Source organism: Mustela nivalis (assembly GCF_964662115.1).
Source record: "Mustela nivalis genome assembly, chromosome: 7".
In the NCBI taxonomy this organism is placed as follows: Eukaryota; Metazoa; Chordata; class Mammalia; order Carnivora; family Mustelidae; genus Mustela; species Mustela nivalis.
In genome coordinates, this window is record NC_139026.1 from 139902035 (window position 1) to 139926871 (window position 24837).

Sequence of the window (24837 nt, forward strand, 5' to 3'; positions counted from 1 at the left end):
CGTGTCTGACTCTTGATCTCAGCTCAGGTCTTGAACTCACAATTGCGAGTTCAAACCCTGCATTAGGCTCCATGCTGGGTTTGGAGCCTACTTAAAAAAAAAAAAAAAAAAAAAAAAAAAGGAGGAGGAGGAGGAAGATGAGGAGGAAGGGAAAGAGAAGGAAGCTAATGATAAGAAATATTAAAAGGTATTCCAAAACCCCACCCAAACAAACCTGAGCAACAAATGGTATATCATTGCCATGTATTATTGGAAACAACTGAATCTTCCATCTCTCCTGGAACTTATTGATGCACATTCAGTATAAGCTCTCATAAACCAACATTTCCCAAATTCTGTTCTTTTGAGAGGAACACTCATTAGCAACTTGATAACATTTTTCATGAAACACAATTTGGGGTTACTAGGGTTTTAAAAACTTTCAGATTTTCTATATGAATTAAAAATAAATGTATTAAAATATATGTTCAGAAATAAAATATAAACAACTATAACGCAATAGCAAGGAAAACAAAAATGCACTTGTTTCAAAATACAATATATAGAAAGACTTACCCTGTTTCAGTGATTGTGTAAGATACTCTCCTCCAGGTTATTTATTACAATTATTGATCCAGTTTTAATGAAATCAGCCTTGATGTTTTGGAAAAGTATATTAAAACTCACATGACACTGGAGAATTACTGCCAACTATCAATTTAGATACCTTATCTTATTACCTGAGACACACTCAGAAGAAAGGAAATTGACATCTGCTGATGACCTACTGTATGCCCAGCACTATTATAAGGCCCTTGATATTGTTCTTACTAAAATCAACAAGCCCAATAATTTATGGAGTTCGGTTATTGTTCTGACATTCTGTGAACCTCAAGTGAGAAGATGACATGGCTATTGTGCCTCCCCTCAAATGTTTACCCTATCACAGGGGATATGCATTATAAAATGAGAAGTGCTATGAAGAGTACAAAGTACTTGCTGAACTAAGAAGAGGAACAAATTATTTTAGACCAGCACGTATGATGTGTGATACATTTAAGATAAGGGAATATATGATGTTGAACATCTTTTCCTGTATTTTCTTAACCATCTGTATTTCTTCTGTAGTGTTTTCTCAGGTCTTTTGCCCATTTTCAAATCGGGCTGTTCATTTTCTTATTGTTGAGTTTTAAAAGTTCTTTGTATATAATGTTTACTTGTCCTTCATCAGATGTGCCTTTTACCAATATTTTCTCCAAGTCTGTGGCTTTTCTTCTTATTCTCGTGACATTGTCTTTTGTGAACCATAAGTTTTTAATTGTAATGAAGTCCCTCTTATCATTTGTTTCTTTCATGGATTATGCCTTTGGTGTTGTATCTAAAAGGTCATCACCATACCTAAAGTTATCTTCTAGGAGTTTTACAGTTTTGTGTTCTACATTCTGAGTTAATTTTTGTGAAGAGTATAAATTCTGTGTCTAGATTCATTTTTGTAATGTGGATGTCCAGTTCTTCCAGAATCATTTATTGAAATGACCATCTTTATGACATTCCATTACCTTTGTTGTTTTTTGTTGTTGTTGTTAAAGATCATTGATTCTGTTTATGTGAGCTTGTATCTGGGCATTCTACTCTACCTGTCCATTATTTCATGAGCACCAGACCATCTTGATTACTGTAGGTTCATAAAAAGCCTTGATGTTAGGTAATGCCATTGCTCCAATTTCATTTTTCTTCTTTCACATATTGAGTTGGCTCTTCTGAGCCTTTGTCTCTCTTTGTAAACTTTCATAAAATCACAGACCACACATGACTCTATTTTTATTACTGATTTAATTCCACTGTGGCCTGAGAGCAGACATCATATGACCTCTGTTCTTTTATTGTTAAGATGTGTCTGTTGGCTCAGAATGTGGTCTTTGTGAACATTTCATGTGAGCTTGAAAATAATGTGTAATTTGCTGTTGTTGGAGGAAGTAGCCTATAGATCCCCATTGCGTCCAGTTGATTGATGGTCCTGTTGAGTTCAGCTATGTCTTTCCTCATACTCTCCCTGCTGGATCTGTCCACTTCTGATAAAGGGATGCTCAAGTATCCAGCTCTCATAGTGGACTCATCTATTTTTTCTTGCATTTCTATCAGTTTTTGCCTCATATATTTTGGCTTTCTCTTCATAAGTGTATACATATTAGGGATTGTTATGTCTTCTTGGAGTAGTGAACTTTTTATCATTATGTAATGCTCCACTTTATGGCTACTACATTTCCTGGCTCTGAAGTCTGCTGTATCTGAAGTAACATAGCTGCTTTTGATTTCTTTTTGTTAATGTTACCTGGTATGTCTTTCCTCATCTCTTAAATTTTAATCTCTAAGCAACTTTACCTTTAAAGTGAGTTTTTTCCATGTTAGTAGTGGGAAAAATATTCAACAGTAAATACGTTAGTTTATTATTAATTATTTGTCAGAGAGAGGGAGAGAGCTCAAGCAGGGGGAGTAGCAGGCAGAGGGAAAAGTAGACTCCTCTTTGAGCTAAAAGCCTCATGCGGGACTTGATAGCAGGACCCTGGGATCATGACCTGAGCCAAAGATAGAGGCTTAACCAACTAAGCCACCCAGAAATATGTTAAATATAAATAATTGTATTTATGGTATGGCTTCCTAATCTTTTTAAAAACAGTCAGTATCTTATAGTCATATGTTATTAGCATTTTTTGTTTTTTAATTTTAATTTAATTTAATTTTTAAAATTTAATTAAATTAAAATTTAATTAATTTTGTTTTGTTTTGTTTTGAGAGAGAAAAGCATGAGGCAGGCAGGTGCAGAGGGCAAGAGTGAGGGAGAATCCCAAGCAGACTCCACAGTCAGCATGAAGCTTGATATGCAGGGCTTGATCTCACGATCCTAAGAACATGACCCAAGCTGAAATCAAGAGTTAGACATTTAATCAACTGCATCACCCAGGTATCCCTGTGATAGCATTTAAACAATATTTTAAAAAATAAAAAATATATATTGAAGCATTTGATTCATTAAAATTTTTAAATTAAAAAATAACTAAGATTTTTATAGATGGAATTTATTGGGGTATTTTTTTTATCCACTGTGACAATCTCTACCTTAGAAGTGATGTATTTAGACTATTGGTATTTAAAGTAATGATTGATAGAGTTGGGTTAATATCTATATTTTTTACCATTTCCTATTTGTTGCCCTTATTTTTTGTTCCTTTTTTTGTTTTTTACACATTTTCTGCCTCTCTGTGGTTCAACTGAGCATTTTACAATATCCCCCACTTTTTTTTTTAAATCATTTTTTAGCATATCAGAGAAACTTTTTAAGAACATTTTTTTTAGGGATGCCTAGTTGGCTCAGTTGTTCAGCGTCTGCCTTCGGCTCAGGTCATGATCCTAGGGTTCTGGGATGGAGTCCCACATTGGGCTCCCTGCTCAGCAAGGAGCCTGCTTCTTCCTCTGCCTGCTGTTCTCCCTACTTGTACGCCCTCTCTTGTTCTCTCTCTCTCTCTCTCTCTCTCCCTCTCTGTCAAATAAATAAATAAAATCTTTGGGGAAAAAAGAACATTTTTCAGTGGTTGCTGTAGATTTTGCAACCCAAAGTTCATTTCCAATGACACTATACTCTGCACTTTACAGTAAAGTTTTCCTAATCTCCCCCTTCATCTCTTGTAGCATTGCTGTCATTCATTTCACACATAATATATATACACACAAGCATACATAATCTAATATATTGCTTCTTGTATTATTTGACCAAATCATTATCTGTTAGATCAATTAGTACAAGAAAACAAACTTTCACTTTGTCTTCACTTAATCTATCTTCAGTACTCTTCCTTTCTTTACGTAGGTCCAAGTTTCTGCCCTATATCATTTTTTTTCTCTCTGAAGAACTTCTTTTAATATTTCTTGCAACGTAGGTTTACCGGCAACAAGTTCCTTCAATTTTTGTCCCTTTGAAAACGTCTATTTCTTCTCCTTTTTTGAAAGATAATTTTGCAGGGTATAGAATTCTAGGTTGGTGTCTCTTTTCTCTCAATACCGAAACAATTTCACTTCCATCTCTCCTTCCTTGCTTAGTTTCTGAGGAGAAGTCAGATATAATTCTTATCTTTACTACTCTGTAAATAAGATTCCCATCCCCTTTGGCTTTATTCAAGATTTTTCTTCTTATTTGATTTTCTGAAATTTGAATAGTTTATGTTTAGGGATGGCTGATTTTAGCATATATCCTGCTTGGTGTTCTCTGACCTCCCAGGACCTGTGGTTTGGTGACTGACATTAGATTTGGGGGAATTCTTCATTCCTTGTTGCTTCCAATATTGTTTGCTCCTTTCTCACCTTCTTCTTTTGATAGGTAAATGTAAATACCTCTCTTGTGGTTTTCCCACAGTTCCTGTTTCCCACAGTTTATTGTTTACTTATTTTTCTGTTTTAGTCTCTCTGTCTCTCTCTCTCTTTTTTCCTCTTTGCTTTTCAGTTATGGACATTTCTGTTGTCATATATCAGGCTCGGGGATGCTTTCCTCAGCAGTATCCTGTCTCCTAATGAGCCTCTCAAGGCATTCTTCATTTCTGTTTCACTGTTTTTGATCTCTAACATTTCTTTTTTTTTTTTTATTTTTTTTTAAAGATTTTATTTATTTATTTGACAGAGAGAAAGCACAAGTAGGCAGAGAGGCAGGCAGAGAGAGAGAGAGGAGGAAGCAGGCTCCCCGCTGAGCAGAGAGCCCGATGCGGAACTCGATGTCCGGACCCCGAGATCATGACCTGAGCTGAAGGCAGCGGCCTAACCACTGAGCAACCCGGGCGCCCTGATCTCTAACATTTCTAACTGATTCATTCTTAAAGTTCTATCTCTTTTTACATTATCCATCTGTTTTTTACTCTTGTCTACTTTTTTAATTACAATTCTTAACATATGAATTATAGACATTTAAAGTGGTAATTGTTACCTACCTGACATATCTGACCCTGGTTTTTTGTTTGCTCAGTCTCTTCAAACTGTGTTTTTGACTTTTAATATGCCTTATAATTCTTTGCCAAAACTTATATGTAATGTACGGGATAAAAGGACTGAAGGAACCAGGCCTTTAATAGTGTAGCGGTGAAGTGTGGGGAGTAATGTTCTATAGTCCTCTGATTAGACTTAGTCTTCTGGTGAGCCTAAACTCCTGGATAGTGAACTTGACTCAGTGTTTCTGAGTTGTTTCTCAGTTGTTTTTTCCCCTTTATAGGAGTCATAATGGAGAATCTTGGAGTTGTATACTTTCCTTCCCCCAGATAGGTTAGGTTCTGGTAAAATAGTTTCTCCTGAGGACAGGTCTTGCTAAGAGAAGATGCTGTAGTATATTTCATATTGTAGTATATTTCATATACTTCTCACCTCTTCCCACTGAAAGCAAGAGAGAATTTTTCCACAGCCTTCTATGAGAACCTGGTCAAGCACTTAGAGGTTAAAATCTACAAAGGTGAAGGGATCCTTAGTGACTAGGTTCAGGTTTTCACTTGTTGTTAGGATAGAGTGATAAACTTCAGACTGCTTGCATGCTGAACCAGAAACCCAAAATTGTTATTCAGCAGCTGTTCATGTATTTCCTTTTCTGACATCTATACATTTTTTTTTCCCTTGGTGAAGTTTCTTTTCAAATCTTTTCTCCATTTTATATTGAATTATTTGTTTTCTTTTTATTAAATTTTGATATTCTTGTATATTATGAATACAAGACCCTTACCAGATAAATACTTTGCAAACATTTACTCAAAATCTGTAGCTTGTGTTTTTATTCTTTAATGGGACCTTTTTTTTTTTTTTTTAAAAGATTTATTTATTTATTTGACAGAGAGAGAGAGATCACAAGCAGGTAGGGAGGCAGGCAGAGAGAGGAGGAAGCAGATTCTCCACAGAGCAGAGAGCCTGATGCGGGGCTCGATCCCGGGATGCTGGGATCATGACCTGAGCCGAAGGCAGAGGCTTTAACCCACTGAGCCACCCAGGCGCCCCTCTTTAATGGGATCTTTTAAAGAGAAGTTTTAATTTTGATGAAGCTGCAGTAATTAAGACAGTGTGCTTTTGGTGTAAAGACGAGCAAATAAATCTGTGGAATAGGATAGAAAGTCAAGAAATGGTTCCACAATTATTTGGAGCACTGATTGTTGACAGAGGTACAAAAACAATTGAAACATAAAAAAATCTTGTTTTTATTTTTTCAATTTTTAAATTTTAGCATAAGTTAACCATGGCTCAAGAAATTAATGATATTATTATATTCATACTGAAATTTTATAATATTTAAAATTATACTTTTCTTAATTATGGATTAAATTATACAGTATTAAAGATGGAAGGAAACTGATAGGTTATTTAGCCCAACTTTTTTTATTTTTAGATGTTGGAAATAAATTCCAGAACGTTAAATGAACATACCCAAGGTCCAACAGTCTACACAGCAAGAGACATACTATTTTAATTGTTACATTTGATTGTTTTGAGAAAACACAGATAACTTTTGACTTTATTATTGTGGATTTCTCTGTTCAGCAACTCCATCTTGGGAGGTTATTGAACAAGGTGGTTTTGGTTTTGATTCCATCCCTACCAGTGAATAATCATTTCATTCTGGGTACTGTTTCTTGTGCATCACTCTCCCTCAATCTGTAAAATAAAAATAATGCACGGAGTTAGACTTTGCTTTCCACAAATATTATCAAAGTAAATATAATTAATCCCATGTGTGTAGCAGTTATTTCCAGGAAGACAGCTTGGTTTTGTAGAAAGAAAACTAGACTAGCAGAAAAGTCGACTTTCATTCAATTCTTAAATCTTCCATAAACTGCCCAAGGTGATTTGTCATGTCCATTTTCCTTCTAAAGGCAAAGAAATTTCTTCTCTTAATTTTTTGAAATCAGTCAAAAATATACTTTGGATAGCATGTTGGGGGAAATTTTTGAATCTCTTTTCTAAACCACAAAATAGTGTGTAGCAGAGATAGAATTAGAACCTCTGTTTTCTGAGCTTTAAGTTCATTTTAGCTTCAGATAGCTCCCCTGTGCAGTCACTGACTCTATGTTTGTTTTTTCATTTTATAATTTATGATTTTTACACTTACATAGTTAAGTCCTATTGAAACAGAGACAACACATCATCATAGATGACTAATTGGAAAAGAAAAGATTCAGGTCTATTCTATATTACAACAAATCTCTCAATTATATAGTTTCTTGTAAATGAATCATGCATAGTCACTCACTAAGAGAGGTGGGTATCATATGTCACTTTGAAAAAAAATCATCTTTGAAGAAGATATTGGCACTTATTAAGAAGTTGTTCTTCTCATTTTCTGCCACATTTCATTGAGTGTTTCTTGTGTATATGATACATGAAGGAAAGAAACACTTCCTTGAAGGTCTGACTGTCACGGACTGGGATAGGATTTTGTCTGAGATGTTAACATGCTAAAAGGAAAATTATGTCCACAGATTGCTAAAATAAATCCGGAAATATAATTATAGCTGAGAAGTTGATTCTTACATGGAGAAACTTTGATTAATTAGATCTTCCCATGGACTGTAAATTAAAAAATCGTTTGGGAAAATAAACAAACTGTACTTTATGAGGGAGAAAAATGTAAGAAGTAATCACGTGTAACTTTTATTCATTGGTAAGCGTTTGCTACACTTTGGTTCAATTCTTAGAACAACCTAGGAAGGTAGGTGATATTTCTACTTTACAGATGAAGGGCTTAAAGGTCAGAGGGTTTCGGTATCCTTATAAAGTGCAGTGTCTTATCTGAAGGTGAGAGTCAGTAACTGGCAGAACCAAAATTAATACCGAGATCTAACTAAATGCAATAAATGCATATGTAATAACTGTGGTTGGATATCAAAATTGCTAACTCATGTGGAATTAGAAAGTTTAAGAGGCAAAAATCTCATTTTCTATGTATTTTGCTTGAATTTGTGATATTTCTGAAACTACTCTGAGATTTAGGATGTGTGACTCCCTAGTATAAGGAGCAAGAATGGAACATTAACGAATAAAGTTTTTATGAGGCTTCTGTTAAGTGCTCTGGGAAAAAGTATTCTTTCTGATACCATCACTCTTACCCCACCCTCAGACATTTTTGTCTCCTTATGGGGCATTCTCTGAATAGATTTTATAGTAGTCATTAGTTTAGTTTTATTTTTTAATTAAAAAAATTTTTAAAGATAATTTTTTCATCTAAGCACTCCAGGCAAATTAGTTGTATAGTAAATTAATTTTGTAATAAAGTAATTGATTTTTGTAATTAATTGTGAAATTAACTATCTGGAGATCTGTAAAAATTGAAATATTCATTTGCTGGAAAACTATTATGTTTAAGTGTGCTACTGTATAATATCAAATCTGATACATTTTTAAAAGTCTGAATGTTAGTGAGATCAAAACTTCTAATAGGTATTTTTTCTGACCCTCTACTTTATGATTTGGATCATCTTCTATTCTTCTACTTTATGTCTGGTCTTTCATGCCTTGACAGTAAACCTTTGTGAATATTTCCTCATTTTATTTGTGTGGCAGAGTAGCTATGCTGCATTGGAATACACCAAAGCAAGAAAGAAGGGATCTCTTTTTAAGTTTAGTAAAATGGGAAAATACATTGGAAACTAATTAAGCTGTGTTAAAGCAAGGACTTTGTCTCATGTCATAGCACCTGGAATAGTCCTTGGCATAAGGTGAGAGATCAGTAGCTAGTTCACATTAGGTTGTTCTTAAAGTCTATAAATTATCCTTTCTAGAGATCTGTGTTCTCATGGTTTAAATGGTTCTTCCATGTCTAGTCTTGCAGAAGTAATATTTGTCTTCAGATCATTTTCTTGCTGATGGACTTCAACAACTTTTACCTGTACTCCAATAAAAACATACTGTAAGAGGGATGCTTGGGTGGCTCAGTCCTTAAACATCTGCCTTTGGTTATGATGTCAGGATCCTGGGATCGAGCCCGCATTGGGCTACCTGCTCAGTGGAAAGCCTGTTTCTCCCACTCGCCCTGCTTGTGTTTCCTCTCTCGCTGTCTCTCTCTGTCAAATAAATAAATAAAATCTTCAAAAAAAAAACTGTTATAAGTAAATAACATTATTAAATTATTTTTTAGTTTCCATTGTCTGGGAGCATTCTAAGCTATCTCTGTTACCATAAAATGAAAGGGCAGTATCTAAGTTAATGATAATTTAAACCATGTAGCACTTTTTTTTTTTATTATTATTTGACAGAGAGAGACATCACGAGTAGGCAGAGAGGCAGGCAGAGAGAGAGGGGGAAGCAGGCTCCCCGCTTCCCCTGGGCTCGATCCCAGGACCCCGAGACCATAACCCGAGCTGAAGGGAGAGTCTTTAACCCACTGAGCCACCCAGGCAACCCCCCATGTAGCACTTCTAAGACAAAATAAAGGTATCTGAATGTATAGTTGTACACACACACACACATATTTATATACATCTCTGTCTCACAAATATACACGTATATGTACCTTATTTATAATATAGATCAAGAAAAGTTATGAATATTTTAATATTTTTTTCCTTTTCTTATACTTTTTTATTTTTTCTTCCAGTGAACTATTTTTGAAGAATAAAACCAAAAATTAAACATAAAAAAAAAAAACCAAAAAGCAAAACTACAAGATGCTGCCTTTGGGGCAACAACTAATACTTGCTTATCTCCTTGGTTCATTACATCTCAGCTGTTTGCAAGAGATGAATTGTGGGAAAGGAATGTATACATTTTGTGACCTGAGTATTTAATACCTGATGACAAGGGTTTCTAAGATATTTGCATTTTTATCTCTTTTCTGCATCTTTTTTTTTCCTTGAATCTCTCTTACATTTTTCACATGTGTAAATGGCAGAAGTGGGTACATGAAAAGCAACACATCACCTGTCGACAAGGCTCAGTCACCTATCTGTGAGTAAATCCGAAGGAAAAGCACTTAACCTTGCCATACATGTATTGCATTCATACTTAAACCATACAAAATTGCAGTTTTTATGAATTAAAATGGTCAAACACTGAAAAGTTCATGTGATTCAACTAATATATCATAAATTTCTTTCCATTGGTGTCCTATGGTATTAAACAGTTCCTCTTTTTTTTTTTTTTAAGATAGATTTATTTATTTATTTATTTATTTGACAGAGAGAAACCACAAGTAGGCAGAGAGGCAGGCAGAGAGAGAGAGAGAGAGAGAGAGAGAAGCAGGCTCCCCGCTGAGCAGAGAGCCCGATGCGAGACTCGATCCCAGGACCCTGACATCATGACCCGAGCCGAAGGCAGTGGCTTAACCCACTGAGCCATCCAGTCGCCCCCAGTTCCTCTTTTTTATGGTTGATGAAGCTGTATTCAGTATATACAGAGCTGTTCCGAATGCTGAAGCTCACCAGCGTTCTATTTTCTGGTTTGGTTAACTCCATCAGTTAAGGTCCTGTACTACTGACCCAGGTAATTTCTCCAAAAAAATACCTGCAGAGGTAGGGTATTAATTGCAAAGACGAATGAGAAGAGAGGTCTGGATTTTTCCTTGTCTGTCCAGGGTTTATTTCTCCTGTAACAGCCTCTTCATCTGTCGCCTTCCTAGGATTTCTGAAATATCCACGTTCACCTCTCTCCACTCACCTGCAGTCTCAGTCTTCCTACCTGCTCTTTCCTGCTTCTTGGAGAAGTTAAATTTCAGGGAGAAAAAAAGTTTCCAAGTAGTCAGTAAGTCTGTACGCTTTTTAAGAGATTAGTTTTTTAAGCCAAATTAAAAGTTTTAAATAAATTTATTTTTGTAAGGATAAATGTAATTCCTGAGACATTTTCATTGTAGCATTTGCTATCTGCCTTTCTTCTTCCAAAGTATTTTCTACAAATTATACACCCTGATTATGTTCATGCAAAGCTTTCGAAATATGACATCAGTCAGCCCTCTATTATTCATACACACAATACACTATAATTTGCCCTTGCTGTACTTGTCATATTTATAATTAAATACTACTTGTAAATAGATGTTCATTAATATACTTAATTTATTAATTATAAATCTTTTATTGCTATAGGTATAGAAACTCACATTTATTGCTGTAGGTATAGAAACTGTATAGAACTAACCATGCCAGGCACATATTAGGTGCTGATACTTTCTGACTAAATATCTGAATGCTTGAGATGTTACAGTATGAATAAAATTGAAAAAGCCACATGATTCTCTCTGTAAACAGGAGATGGACTCAATATGGCTTGTGGTTTAGACAATTCATTTGGTGTTAGGAAAGCTGCTGTGTAAACTTCACTTCTGCCATTAACCGGTCTGGTCATACTGGGAATGATATTAAGTATTTATTAGCTATGGGTTTCTTTTTTTAAATATTTCCTTGTGTGTGTGTGTGTGTGTGTGTGTGTGTGTGTTTAAAGTGATCTCTATGCCCATGTTGGGCTTGAACTTAGAACCCTGAGATCAAGAATCACATGCTCTGTCGTCTGAGTGAGTCAGGCCACCCCCTAGATTTCTTTTTTTGTAAAATGTCCTATATTGTAGGATTATTAGGAGAATGACATTAGATCATGAACAATGCCAAATTACTTGAGTTGGCAAAATTAAAAAAAAAAAAAAAGAAAAAGATACACAAAGTGTTAATAATTATGTGAGCAAAGTTTAAACCTAATTCATAATTAAAGAATGAATACGTATTGAGGCAGCAAAATCCAATTTTGCTAATCAGATTGGCAAAGATTAAAATGGTTGATAATATCGAGTGCTGGTAAGGATGTGGTGAAATGTTTATGCTCTTACGCCTTTGGTGGCAGCATCAATTAGTGGTACGTTTAAGAGAAATTTGCCTTTCTTTTATTATTTAAAGTTTTTAATCCAGTGACTCAGCACTCACACTTCCAGGTACTTACCCTATAAATCTATTCACACAAATGACAGATGATGCATGTGTCAGTTTATTTATGATAACATTTCCCAAAACAGAGGGAAAAAATAGATGAAATTTTCCCTGCTCTTCTAATTTTTTAAGAAAAGCTCACAAATGTTCATCCTAAATGATACCCGTTTTCCCTTGTATGTGTTGAAGGGGTAGAATGAGGGAATGAGAGAAACTTTTTTTTTCTAAATATCATAAATATGTATATTCTTTGCCAAATATTCTCTAACTCTCTTATTACAGGTAATTTATTGTAAGTAATTTTAGTATTGTAAGTAATAACTTTTGCTATCTTTAATCCTTTTCAGATCATAAAATCCACTTTTTTTTTTAATAGAAATTGTGTAAAATAGGGAAACTGTAATAAATAGGTTTCATTTCAATTTAAAGTAGAGGATCTTGTATTAGATGTCGTTCCCTAGTTTGAACATAGGTTTCATAGTTAAAGCTTCTACTCCAATAATCCTAGAAGGAGATGCTCAAGTCATCACCCCCTCCTCACTCACCCAGGTAAAAGTTTAAGGAAAGCACACATGAATCATACATTTCTGTATAATCTGTGCTTTTGTCAAAAGGTTGCCATGACTCATTTATGACTTTCCAGAGTTTTAAAAGCAGTGTTTTTAACCATAGAAAATCTACTTCATGGTCCTATTATGATGACACTTGAGTAAATAATAGACTTTCGTTCATGCATGCATATTTTTGTAGAAATAAAACTTAGTACAATTGCCCCTTGCTGTAATGCCACAAAACAGAATCCTATACAAAGGAAGAGAACAGGAGCTCAAGCAGTGCCTGTAAATATTCCATGCTGAGTGTTCTCTATGGTGTTGGGTACTACAGACATCAACTCCATTAATCCTCACGACTTCCCATAAGACCAACTTCACCTCAAAGGTCAAGTAGCTACAAAAAAAGGCAAAGCACTAGAGTTTTGTTTTGTTTTGTTTTCTTAATATTTATTTATTTGAGAGAGAGAGAGAGAGAGAGAGAGTATGCACAAGCCAGCAGGGTGGGGGGCAGTTGGTCGGGGGAGCAGAGGGAGAGAAAATCAAGCAGACCACGTGCTGATCACAGAGCCCGACACGGGGTTTGATCTGACAACCCTGAGATCATAACCTGAACCCTAATCAAGAGTCAGATGCTCAACCAACTGAGCCACCCAGGCATCCCCAAAAGACTAGAATTTAACCCCAAATCCTTAGGATTCCATGTTTTGCTAAAATGACCAAATTACCGTATGATCCTTACTTAATTCATTTCAAGCTCTAGTCATTTTTTAGCAAGTCCCACAGCTTTTGAGACTGGATGTTGGACAGAGTACTATGTGAAGTAAGTGCTTTGTCCTTTGGTAATACACAGTAGACTCCTGCACTGAGGAAGGAAGAGTGTTCATCAATGATTCTGAAGTGTTGTTTTAAGCAGTGGTTTTATTGTTTTCCCATGTACAATTGAAGGAAACAGAAATACAGTCGGTCTTAAGGATTTTCAACTCCTGTAGTAGTAATCAACACCTTATAAGTGGCTGCTGTCTGTTCCATGGTGTCCTTTTAAAATCATTCTTCCCTGGAAGAATTGCTTCAAATGAATTCATTTTTACTTGACCATGAAGAGAAGTCAGCTTGCTTCAACAACTCAAGATATGTCAGGAGCTTAATTCCTTAAATAATATTTTTTATTTTCTTCATCTTTCCTTTGAGGATTTTCTTGAGCTGGCTACCTTATTTCAGTTACCATTTCATTTCACTCTCTGTTTAAAGAACTACCTGTGTCTTTGTGTCTCTTTAAAAGCAACAGGAGGTTCATAAACACTGGAAAAAACGGAGGATAACCCCCCATCTCTGAGCCATAAGTTACATTTCTTGTATCATAGTACTTATTCAAAAGTCTTGCTATTATTTTCTTTAAATTATTTAACTTGGAAACTCTGACAAAAGAAAAAATATATTCCTAATATAAGTCATGCTATATTGGAAATACACAGAGAAAAACTTAAACCTTTTTGTGTGTGCCAGGAGATACTTCTCTGTCATCTTAGCTTAGCAGTGTTCTTTATGTCCCTGTCATGTTGTCTCTCATAAGTGACTGTGTTTGAGAGAGGAAACTGGGTGTGGGTTATTTATGTAGTTCCTATCTTTAATGAACTCCTAAAGTAGATACCTCCTGTTTTTATTACTCCAAACACTATAGATTCTAGAGTGCCTACTTGGAAAGAAAAAAAAAAAAGTTAGCGTAAAAAATTTGAAATTAATTGCAACCCTATGATATGAGCAGATTGAGTTCTTAAAATGCGTTCGCTAGCTGTATACTGAAAGGCTTAATTAAACCCGGCTTGCTTTCTGGAACTCGTATTCTGAGAACTTCATTTTGAGAGTGTGAATACTTTTTCTTTGATGACACTTGGGGCCCCAAATTGTCATACTGAGATTTCTAACACTGATTTAGCTATAATAATGGGAAAACAAATAAATTATTAGATCATCCAGACACCTCTCTTTACACTTTGTTACATCTTTGCTGATTATTATTCATAGATGGAAATTTTCACAAATAACAAAAGCGGAGTGGTAAAGGCAGGTTGTCTTACATCACAGCCTTGAACTCTTCGAGAACCATTTTCTTGAGTAAAGTTAGTGAAGTTAACAATTAGGTTCTCTAACAGCACTTCCGTGAGGCTCTAGACAATCACATGGTCCTACCTGGAAACAGCCCAGATCAAGGAGAAATTCCGTAGCTTAGCACAACAAAAAGTGCTCGTATCAAATAGGATTCTTAAGAAAGCCAACCTGAACTGTGATGAAGATAGATAGATATGAAGCTTCTTGAAACTAAGATTTATATATTTTTCTTAAATGAAGCAAATGATTTTAATTTAATGAAAGAAGAAAATGAAAAATACACGTCTGTCCTATTTATCAGTTCCTTCACTCCTTCTTTTGGCTCTTTCTTATACCTCTTAAGTTCAGGAATTTCTCAAGGCTCCGTCTGTCCGTGGCTTTCCTCACCTTTGACCCTTGGGAAGCTGAATCCACTTTCCTTTTCGACTAGCATCTGGAATCTTTGTTCTTTGGATCGACATTTCTCACTGTTTTTTTGTTTTGTTTTGTTTTTGCATATGGATAAAATTGAACTCACAATCTGTGCTACAAATTATGCCACTAATTTTACTTTTTTAAGACCAATCTTAATGGTAATTACTCCTTAGCCAGCAACTATTGTAAGCACTTTTCTTTGTCTCACTTAATTCTGACCACAGACAGTAAAGGCGCATAATGGTTCTTGATGTACAGAAATGGAAACTGAAACTTGAGGAAGATTAAGTTCAAGCCACTCCAAAGTGACACAGCTAACGGGAGACAGAGCTGGGACTTCCATCCAGGTGGTTCTGCCTCCAAAGCCTGTATGCTCTTTCCACTAGGCTGTTGGAAATCACTTTCTTTACCCAGATTTGAACCCTGAGACATATCTTTGATATTATTTTCTCCTTTAATTCATGCAATTATTATTTTGCTAGTCTGTAGATAAAAAATATAAATTCTGAGCTCCATAAGAATACTACTATGGTATATATGTTATATATACCATATGTAATATATACATATATGATGTTTTTTATTTATATAAATGCTCATAACACCTTGTATAGTCCTGAGAAGGAGGTTGAAAATCAGATGTGTTGAATAAATTAAAGACATTATAATTCTATCTCAAAAGTTACTTCCTACATCTGTCTTTTTCATACATGCCCTGCAACTTCGACAGTGCAGACCTCTCAACATCTCGACTTTGGTTTTTCTAGGAGTCTTCATTGTTCTTCCAGTTTCAACTACTTCCTGGTGTCACTCCAAATACATTTCTCCTTGAGCAAACCTTCAAAGTATGAGATTCTGAATATCTGCTCAAAACCTCACGGTCTGCAGAATAAATATCTCTCACCCAGGCTTTATGGCCTCTAATTTGTAATATTTGATTTCCTCAATGTTTCAGGTAAACTGGGACACAAAATTATGACCTGTACACTCAGGATCCATTTTGTCTGATGCTTTTCTCCAAACCTGTGATTCAGAGCCTTACTTCCTCAGCCTGACAAAATTTTACTGAATCATCTGGGGTCAGCTTTTCTATAGGAATGGATGGTTTATCCTACAGGAATGAGTAGATGCACAGAGTGCATTGTGCATCTCTGCTGAATATTTAGGACTTTATCCTTAGTGATTTCAAATATGCCTCCTACATATATACATATGGTATATGTATGTGTATATATGTATACATATATATGAATATGAAATCACTAAGGATATGAAATCACTAAGGATAAGTGATACATATATAAAATGTATATATAAATAGGTAAATAGAAATATAAATTAAATAATATATAATTATTAAAACTTTAAATTAAATTATTAATTTAATTTAATTTATTTATAATATAAATTATATAATATAATTCATAATTTATTTAAAATGATTTAAATTAAATTAAATTAAATTATTAAGTAAATATAAATATAAAATGAATAAACCCATATAAATATATATTTTTATATAGCAAAATATATGTATTTCATATATTTGAGAATTCTCTCTCTCTCTCCATATATATAGTTCTTTTTTTGAGTATTTTAACTTGAGCTTTATTGAGTATAATTCACACATAATCAATTGTATTTATGTAAAGTGCACAATGTAAGTTTTTTTTATAATTTTTTTTCTAATAAACATATAATGTATTATTAGCCCCAGGGGTACAGGTCTGTGAATTGACAGGTTTACACACTTCACCGCACTCACCATAGCAAATACCCTTCCCAATGTCCATCACCCAACCCCCCTCTCCCGACCGCCCGCCCGCCCCCACCACCCTCAGTTTGTTTTGTGAGATTAAGAGTCTCTTATGGTTTGTCTCCCTCCAGATCCCATCTTGTTTCATTTCTTTTCTACCCCACAAACCCCCCATGTTGCATCTCCACTTCCTCATTATATAATTCTTTTTCCAATAGCCCTTTGGAATCATAGTTTCTGTCTCATATTTGTATGTTCCAAAGAATGATGATCATATTAGTTATAAAAAGCATTGAGTGAATAAATAAATGAGTGAGTGGATGGATGGACAGATAAAAGAAAGAATCGGTAGAATTGAATGGGTAAGTTTTGAGTGAAGTAGAGCGTTCAGATGGGCCTAAATGTTTACCAATTCTTGACTCTCCAAAGAGAAGAGAAACTTGCAAAAAAGAAATTCAGTGGCATTTAGTATTCACTCAACAGACAGTTAATGGGTTCTACCACATGAGAGAGACTCTGCTGAATCTTTTGTTATCATATCCATGCTCATTTATAAATATATCTTGCCTAGCAGAACATTTTTGCACACCTTAGACACAAAGGAGTAATAAGCTGTGGGTGGATAAGCTGCCACTTAACAGCTCTATCAAAGCAATATATTTAACTCCTCATGCACACAAACCTTTAACTTCCAAGATCAATTACACCTATAGAACAAGCCTTGCTGGGAACAGCATTCTATCTTGTCAAGGCTTCCTTATCATCAGGGAAGAATAAACACTCTAATTATTTTTTTTTTTTTTTACTTTTTTGTTTATTTTCTAATTGGATCATTCATTACTTTCTAGAATTCAAATCAACATCAGATTTATAGTTGGAGGCTATTGAAATATTGATTTGGTTATAGAAATGTCAAGCTTGGCAGGTAAGCTGTCTTTCTGCCAGAAAATGTCTTTGCTTTGGTAAACTTGTTGAAAAAGGCTGATAGAATGTAATGAGCAAGGAATTTGCATTTGTATCAGGCATGGAGAGAAGTTTTTAAAATTGAAAGCATCTCCTTAGCATTTCTCTGATGCCAAATTCCTGGAATTAAGGTAACAAACCTGAACCACAATATACAACTCTTAATTATTAAAAAGTCTGATGTTCATTTTCTGGTTCTTCAGGCCCACACTGCCCTTGAAGGGGGTCTGCTTTGCACAAGGGTGTCATTACCAGGGTAGAGAGGGTTGCTGGAGTGATTCACAGATTACATGTGGTTCTGCAATTTCTGGCCTGAAAAAAAGGAGCGCATCCTGTCATCTTTCTCATATATCTTAGTTTAATAGTCTTTAATTTAAGAATGACAGGTCTTCCCTCCTTATCTCTCACTGTTGTAGCGAGAAGAATGACTATATTTTTTGAAAGTGTGGTCCATCCTTTGTACTTTTTAAAAAAAATTTTTTTAAGATTTTATTTATTTGACACAGAGAGAGAGAGATCACAAGTAGGCAGAGAGGCAGGCAGAGAGAGAAGGGGAAGCAGGCTCCCAGCTGAGCAGAGAACCCGATGCGGGACTCGATCCCAGAACCCTGAGATCATGACCTGAGCTGAAGGCAGAGGCTTTAACCCGCTGAGCCACCCAGGTGCCCCAATCCTTTGTACTTTTAAAATACACATTTTTTCCTTGGGAAATCATTATGTAAATCCCATACATACGTGTATCTCTACAGGGAAAAATAAAATTACTCTATTTCCATTGAGCTAATCAGGAAAAAATAGGGGATGTTTCTTAAAAAGGTGGAAAAGTGAGAAAAGAGAGTGATACAGATGGAAAGAATGTGAGCACCGGCATGGTCCTCAACTGCAAGGAGTATTTTGCTATGTCAGAAATTATTTTCTACTCTATCACTGTAAGTAAATCTTATACGCAGACCTCTTTCTACTCTCCAAGGATAAACACTGTGGACACTTAAAATTGACAGCCAGTTCTCTCCCTCATCTGGGTGAAGGAGAATTAGCTACTGGAAACCAAAGACGGGGGTTCCCTCTAATACCCACACCCAACCATACTATCTGTATAAGGGAACAGAGATTTGCTGTGCTTATTCATTTATGCATTAAGAGCAGAGAGAAGATTCTGGACCAATAGCTGCCTCCCCAGGTCCTCCCTAGAGCCATTCCTCTTTGCTTTGCTCTCATACTGTCCATGGGTGCATGACCTTAAACCACATGAGGTTGGTGAGACTAAGTTCTCTGCTGTTGACAGAACCGAGAAGATAATTCTAAAGTGGCGTCATGCTGCAAAGTTTGTCCCCAACTTCAGGGGAGAGAAACATAACACATCAGTTTTAGTGATTACTGCTATTGTTTTCTTCCTATTTCAGGACTAGGTTTTGCAAATAAGTGTTTTAGATCAAGATGGTATATCAACACCATTACACCATTTTTTTTTTTTTTTTTTAATTCTGGGAGGTGAGTTCCTTAGCAAGTTCTTCTGAACAACCCCTACAAGCTCTCTGCCTTATACACCTCGATCTGATGATTCAAAAAAGAAACTGTTAATCTCACTTCACTGATCAGCTAAGATATTTTAATATTTTAGCTGTGAGTGAAAATATATGCTTTCTGAAAGAGAACCACCATTAGTCTTCAGTGGCCAAGACTCTAGAATTAGTGCTGGAGAAATTGGCCCTGTGCTTCTGTGTCTGCCCACGGTTTTCAAATTAAGAATGATGTCTTTATACTTCATGAAGGAGGCTTCATTGGTCATCAGGAGGACTCAGGATACCAACTCTCCAGCCCCTGGCAGTTCAGTGTAAGTACCGTACACAGTCCTTTTAAACTCTAGCAAATATTTCCCCCTGCTGGTTTATCACTTTGGAAATTCTAATTTTCAATCTGCTACTCGATCCCAAATAGCATTTTTACAAAGCTAAAATTGTCATTGAATTTCCTTTTCCCCTTACTTTGTGGAATTCTTCCAAAAACTTGAAATATGTTCTTTAAGAGAAATCCTAAATCCACTAACCTCCCAATGTGAAAGTGCACCCAGTTCACTCTGAAGATATGGAAGTAGTGGTAGGATTTAGTGGTAGGGTTTCGATACATATGTTTGGTGTTACTATTACAGAAATATCATTCATATAAGGAAAAGGAGTTTAGGTCCCAAGCCCCTGACTGGGTTGTCTGAGAAACCGGGCATACCAATGAGACATTTTCTGTTTTCTACTCATAACATTTGCCAAGATTACATGAGCTATAGTTCTAAATATAAAATTCTAAATGTATAGAAGATATTAAATTCTAAATTGCGCCCTCACTCGAAGAAGTGGTGGAAGAGATAGGCATAGTTAGAATCTGCTCCTGCTGACAGAGAAGGTTAAACTGGTTTCTTCTTAAATTATTGTGTTTGGTTTCATTTCAGTTGTAAGAAACAGAAAAAAAGAAATGTGAGAATTTTAATATTGGGAGGTCATGCGGATGAAACTCCTTATATGTTATGGGACAACACTGATATAAAATGCTAAGTGATGCCTCTCCATGGGCTGGACTAGTTGTCCCTTCAGTAGAGTTTTGGAGTTGGTGCATGTGCTCTCAGCTATTCTGGTGCACTCTCTGTCCTTGCGTCGAGGAGGCTGATACGTGGTGCTGCCTTTCTTCCTGAACAGGTTCTTGGGAGCTCTATTCCTACCAATCAGGTCTCAACTTGGCCGTATATTGCTGTCTATTCAAGTGCAGGCTGAGGATCTATTTTATTTCTTTGGCGTTTTGGCCGTTCTCTGTGCTAAAAGGTCTAAATCTGCAATTTACCAAGTTTACCACTCTCTGTCATGCTAAGCAGCAGGTCCCCTAAAACTGGGAATAACCGCCGTGAAATCATGACTTACTACTTTCCTTTCTTAAAATCTTTTTGAAGTAGAAGTATTTGATGAGACAAAAATTTTACAAAAGTATTTGAAAGTACTTGAACATGATTCATACAGAAGGGGACTGGGCATTGAGAACCAACCAGCATATTTTCACCCAACTGTGTATCCTGGGACATACAGCCTTTTCCAGCCCTTTTCCTTGACTCTAAAATGGGAGTTTAGAGCAGGTAGTCCATGTCATTCTGCCCATCTCAGATTTTTACCACTCCTGACCGGGAGGTGTATGCCTTGTGCCAATCAGACTGATGAGTGGAAAAATCACTGAATTATATTAGACTATTTGCACCAACCCCCATACCCAGAATGTCAATGTTCTCTCCATTTTGTTTGCAGCCTCTGACATTGCACTGTGTAGAAGGTATTGATGGAAAAATGAATTGATTTATATACTTAATTAACAATTCAATAATAAACATTTCAAACCAGTCCAATCTTCACAGTGATAAAACAGCAATTTTTCTCCTGTTGGACTAAAAAAAACATTGTCACGTCTTTACTGTATCTCAGTCTGAATTTGTGCACCAGAGGTGAATTTCCACTGACTTAGGTAGAAATTTAGAGAAGAGGGGAAAAAAGAAGAAAGGAAAAATAAATAGGTTGGGCAAGTGTAATTCTATTTATTTATTTATTTATTTATCTTGCGTTTTTAATTTATTTATTTATTATAAGTTTTTCTTTATTTGTTTGACAGAGAGAGAGAGATCACAAGCAGGCAGAGAAGTAGGTAGAAAGGCAAGCAGAGAGAGAGGAGGAAGCAGGCTCCCGGCTGAGCAGAGAGCCAGATGCAGGGCTTGATCCCAGGACCCTGAGATCATGACCTGAGCTGAAGGCAGAGGCTTAACCCACTGAGCCACCCAGGCGCCCCTGGACAAGTATAATTTTAAATTTTAGTTGCAGTTTATATGTTCTGCAGCTGATATTCTTACCTTTCAAACATTATTTGTAAAACATGAAACCCATTTTAAGTCTCTCAAAAACACTTGCTTAAATGATGAAAACTTTGTTTGAACATATTAAGCTCCCCAAATCAATAACTTTGCTTTGTTTCTGTTAGCAAGTTACACTGACATAGACCATGAAACAGTATCTAACTTATTAGAGGTGTGGGTAAGAAGTAAGCCCAGAGGCTCATTCTTAAGTTAAGAATCACTTAAACGAATTTAAATGACACATCACATGTGTGCATGCAAGTCTCATCTTGCATTTTCTGCCGTCCCTCCATTTCCTTCTCTGCTGTTGAGCAAAGTAGTTTTGTGAAAGGCTCCCGGTTTGCTGCATTCACGCCATTCTCACTATTAAGTTATTAAAATCTGTCAAGTTCAACTAGATTCCTCTATGACTATTTATGACTCTATTTAACATGTTTTTATGTGACTAGCCTCCCTGGAAATAACGATTCTGTCCAATAGATGTTCAGCTTTAAAATAGTCTGCACCATTCTAAGAGTAACACACTCAGTTTCTGGACGCATCAGTTTAAACTATAATAGTCGGCAAGTCACTGCAGTCACAAAACCACTTAAAGTTTTAAAAAACTGCTTATTATTCTAAGAAAATATCAGCTCTGTTTGATTTCCATCACAGCACCAAGGAAAGGAAAAATGGGGCCTTCAAAAGAAGTGAAACTAATTTTTAAGTGATTAAGGGGACGTTAGGCAGTGTTTGACAGTCAGAGGCAATCATTACTTAAAGTAAATTGACTAATTCTTCTGATAAAATTAATAAATGAATTTAGGATTTTTAAACATTTCTATAAAAACCTTTGTCTACTCTCCTTAGGATAACTTAAAAAAAAAAAAAACTGGGCTGTGAATTACACAGAAAAAAATTATTTTGCGCTAAAGGATAGCTAATTTCATGTAAATTTTGGTTTGCTCCTTCCCAAATCTTTGCACTCCCTGCAACATAATTTTTCTTGATTAAAACCACAGTGGAGTGATTTATTTAGGGAAGATAAAAGCAGAGCCCAAGGGTCAGCACAATGACATAGTGGAAAGTGTTAAATGTCCCCTGGTATTTTCAGAGTCTAGAGGCGACCATTTCCTGGTTTAGTTCTGCCCACAGATCTCCCATAGAAATTCAGAAGAACTGATGAACCCTTTCAGTGTATCAAAAAGAGCTGTGTCCCCAGAGGGTAGTTTCATTGAATTGTTTGACTTGCACATCTTCCTCTTCAAAATGCTTAAGTTCTTGGCCAAGGTTAAATCACCTCATTTTTGTTATGGGAACAAATCTCCAAAATAGATTCATCTTGAACTGATAACCAAAAAGGATGGAAAAACTCTTCTGGTGGAAAGGAAACAGATCAAATAAATAAATGTTAAGACAGACTTTGGGGCTGTGAGTAGTAATAGTTTCACTTGCATAAAAGCATTGGGGCCAAATCTATGACCGTAAGTAGGAAGAACATTCTTCCTTAAGAAAATCTACAGTTCAAGGGTTAGAGATTATGTACTACCTGGGTAAAAGTAAGAATAGAACTCCTTTTAAGGTATTTGTTAAGCTTAATTTAAATTGTGTCGGACTAAACCAAAATCTTCAATATTTAGCTTCAAAGAATTCCATATTTAAACGATTCTGACTGAACTGGGCGTGAGAGTGATTCACCTTCCCCATGGTCACAAAGCCCACCGAGGTTTGCACGGAGGTCCTTTACAAGGGGAAATTAGCTCACCTTCCTCCCTGCAAAGCCCTGTTGTTGTGTCTATTAAATAGAACACCCAAGCAGGGCACTGAAGGAGAGTTGCCCCTCAGTTATTAAAGGCGTATGGCTTAACCTTTCAACATAATTGTTTAAAGCTACAGTGTTCTCCTTGAATCGACTGAGCCACCCAGGCATCCCCAATGTTCTCCTTTAAACAAACAAACAAATCATTTAAATACTTTGGGGAACGACCAAACGTGTTCTGTAAGAAATCGACTTCATAAATGGTAGCTAAACTTCTTGGGATTGAAAAAAAAAAAGAAGGATTTTCCACATAGATATATGCAGACTGCATTTTAACTGTGAGGCTAATGGCCATTTCAGATGTTTTTACCATCAGCCAGTAAATTCATATGTTTGTGGTAAAAGGCAGTGTGTTTAAGGTCTCAAGATGACTTTCATTATCTTTTCATGTTCTTGGTCACTTACTAGTTTCTGAAATCCCTGTGTATGTTTTGAGTCTACTCAGAGTTAAGGTCTATGTAGACATTGGGAGGTACATAAATGCAGCCACTTTGAGTTACACAAAGAAGGAGTAATAAGGTTTTTTAGGGCTTCTTTCCTCGTTTACTTTATGCTTAGATATAATAAGAATGATATTTAAAAACAAATACTTGTTTACTTACAGGAAGAAATTAAAAAGTTAAATCTGTGGATAAAATTGGTTTAAAACAACAATGTTAGAAAAAATGGAGCACATGAGTTCAAATATCTAACATCTTTCTATCCAAGATTTGTACCCCATGTACAACATGAAAACAAAAGTTATCAACTAAGGGAGAAATTGCTATAAAACAATTATGAATGCTAAATTACTTGTATTTACATATAGACATAATGATATATAACAATTTATTTAAATAATATAATTTATTTTGTTATATTTGTACAAATCAGATTCACATGTTGCTCTTTTAAAATATTAAAGCTGGAAGATAAGGTAAGGTTTAGTATTTCAAATCTAATATGTATTACAGTATCATTTTTTTGGTAGAATGTATCAAGTTTATGAAGTCTATTACATCTCTTCTTGGCAGTGTGTGTGTGTGGGGGGTTTGTTTTGTTTTGTTTTATGTAGGATGAAGTGATATTTCTCTATTTTCTTGACCCCAAATACATCATGTAGACAGTGACTGCCCTCTGAGTCTAGAAACCACACACCAGGGTAAAACCTCCATAAATCCTGCATTAATGTGAAAAGATTAATAAAATATAACACAAAAGATCAACATACATTACAGTAGTAGTAATAGTAGGAAGTCTGAGTGAAGCATAAGAACAATGAAAATCGGGAAAGTAAATCTTGAAAAGGTATGACATTGAAAAAGGCACCAGTAACCTACTTCTCATATGTTTGGTATAAATCTGCAGTAAATTCTTAAGAGCATTTATATTTTAAAAAAGGAGAACGTTTTCCTGTGTAGGCATCACTGTAAAAAAATTCCAGAAAGATAATGTTCCAAAATATATATAACATATGTTGGCTGGTGTTC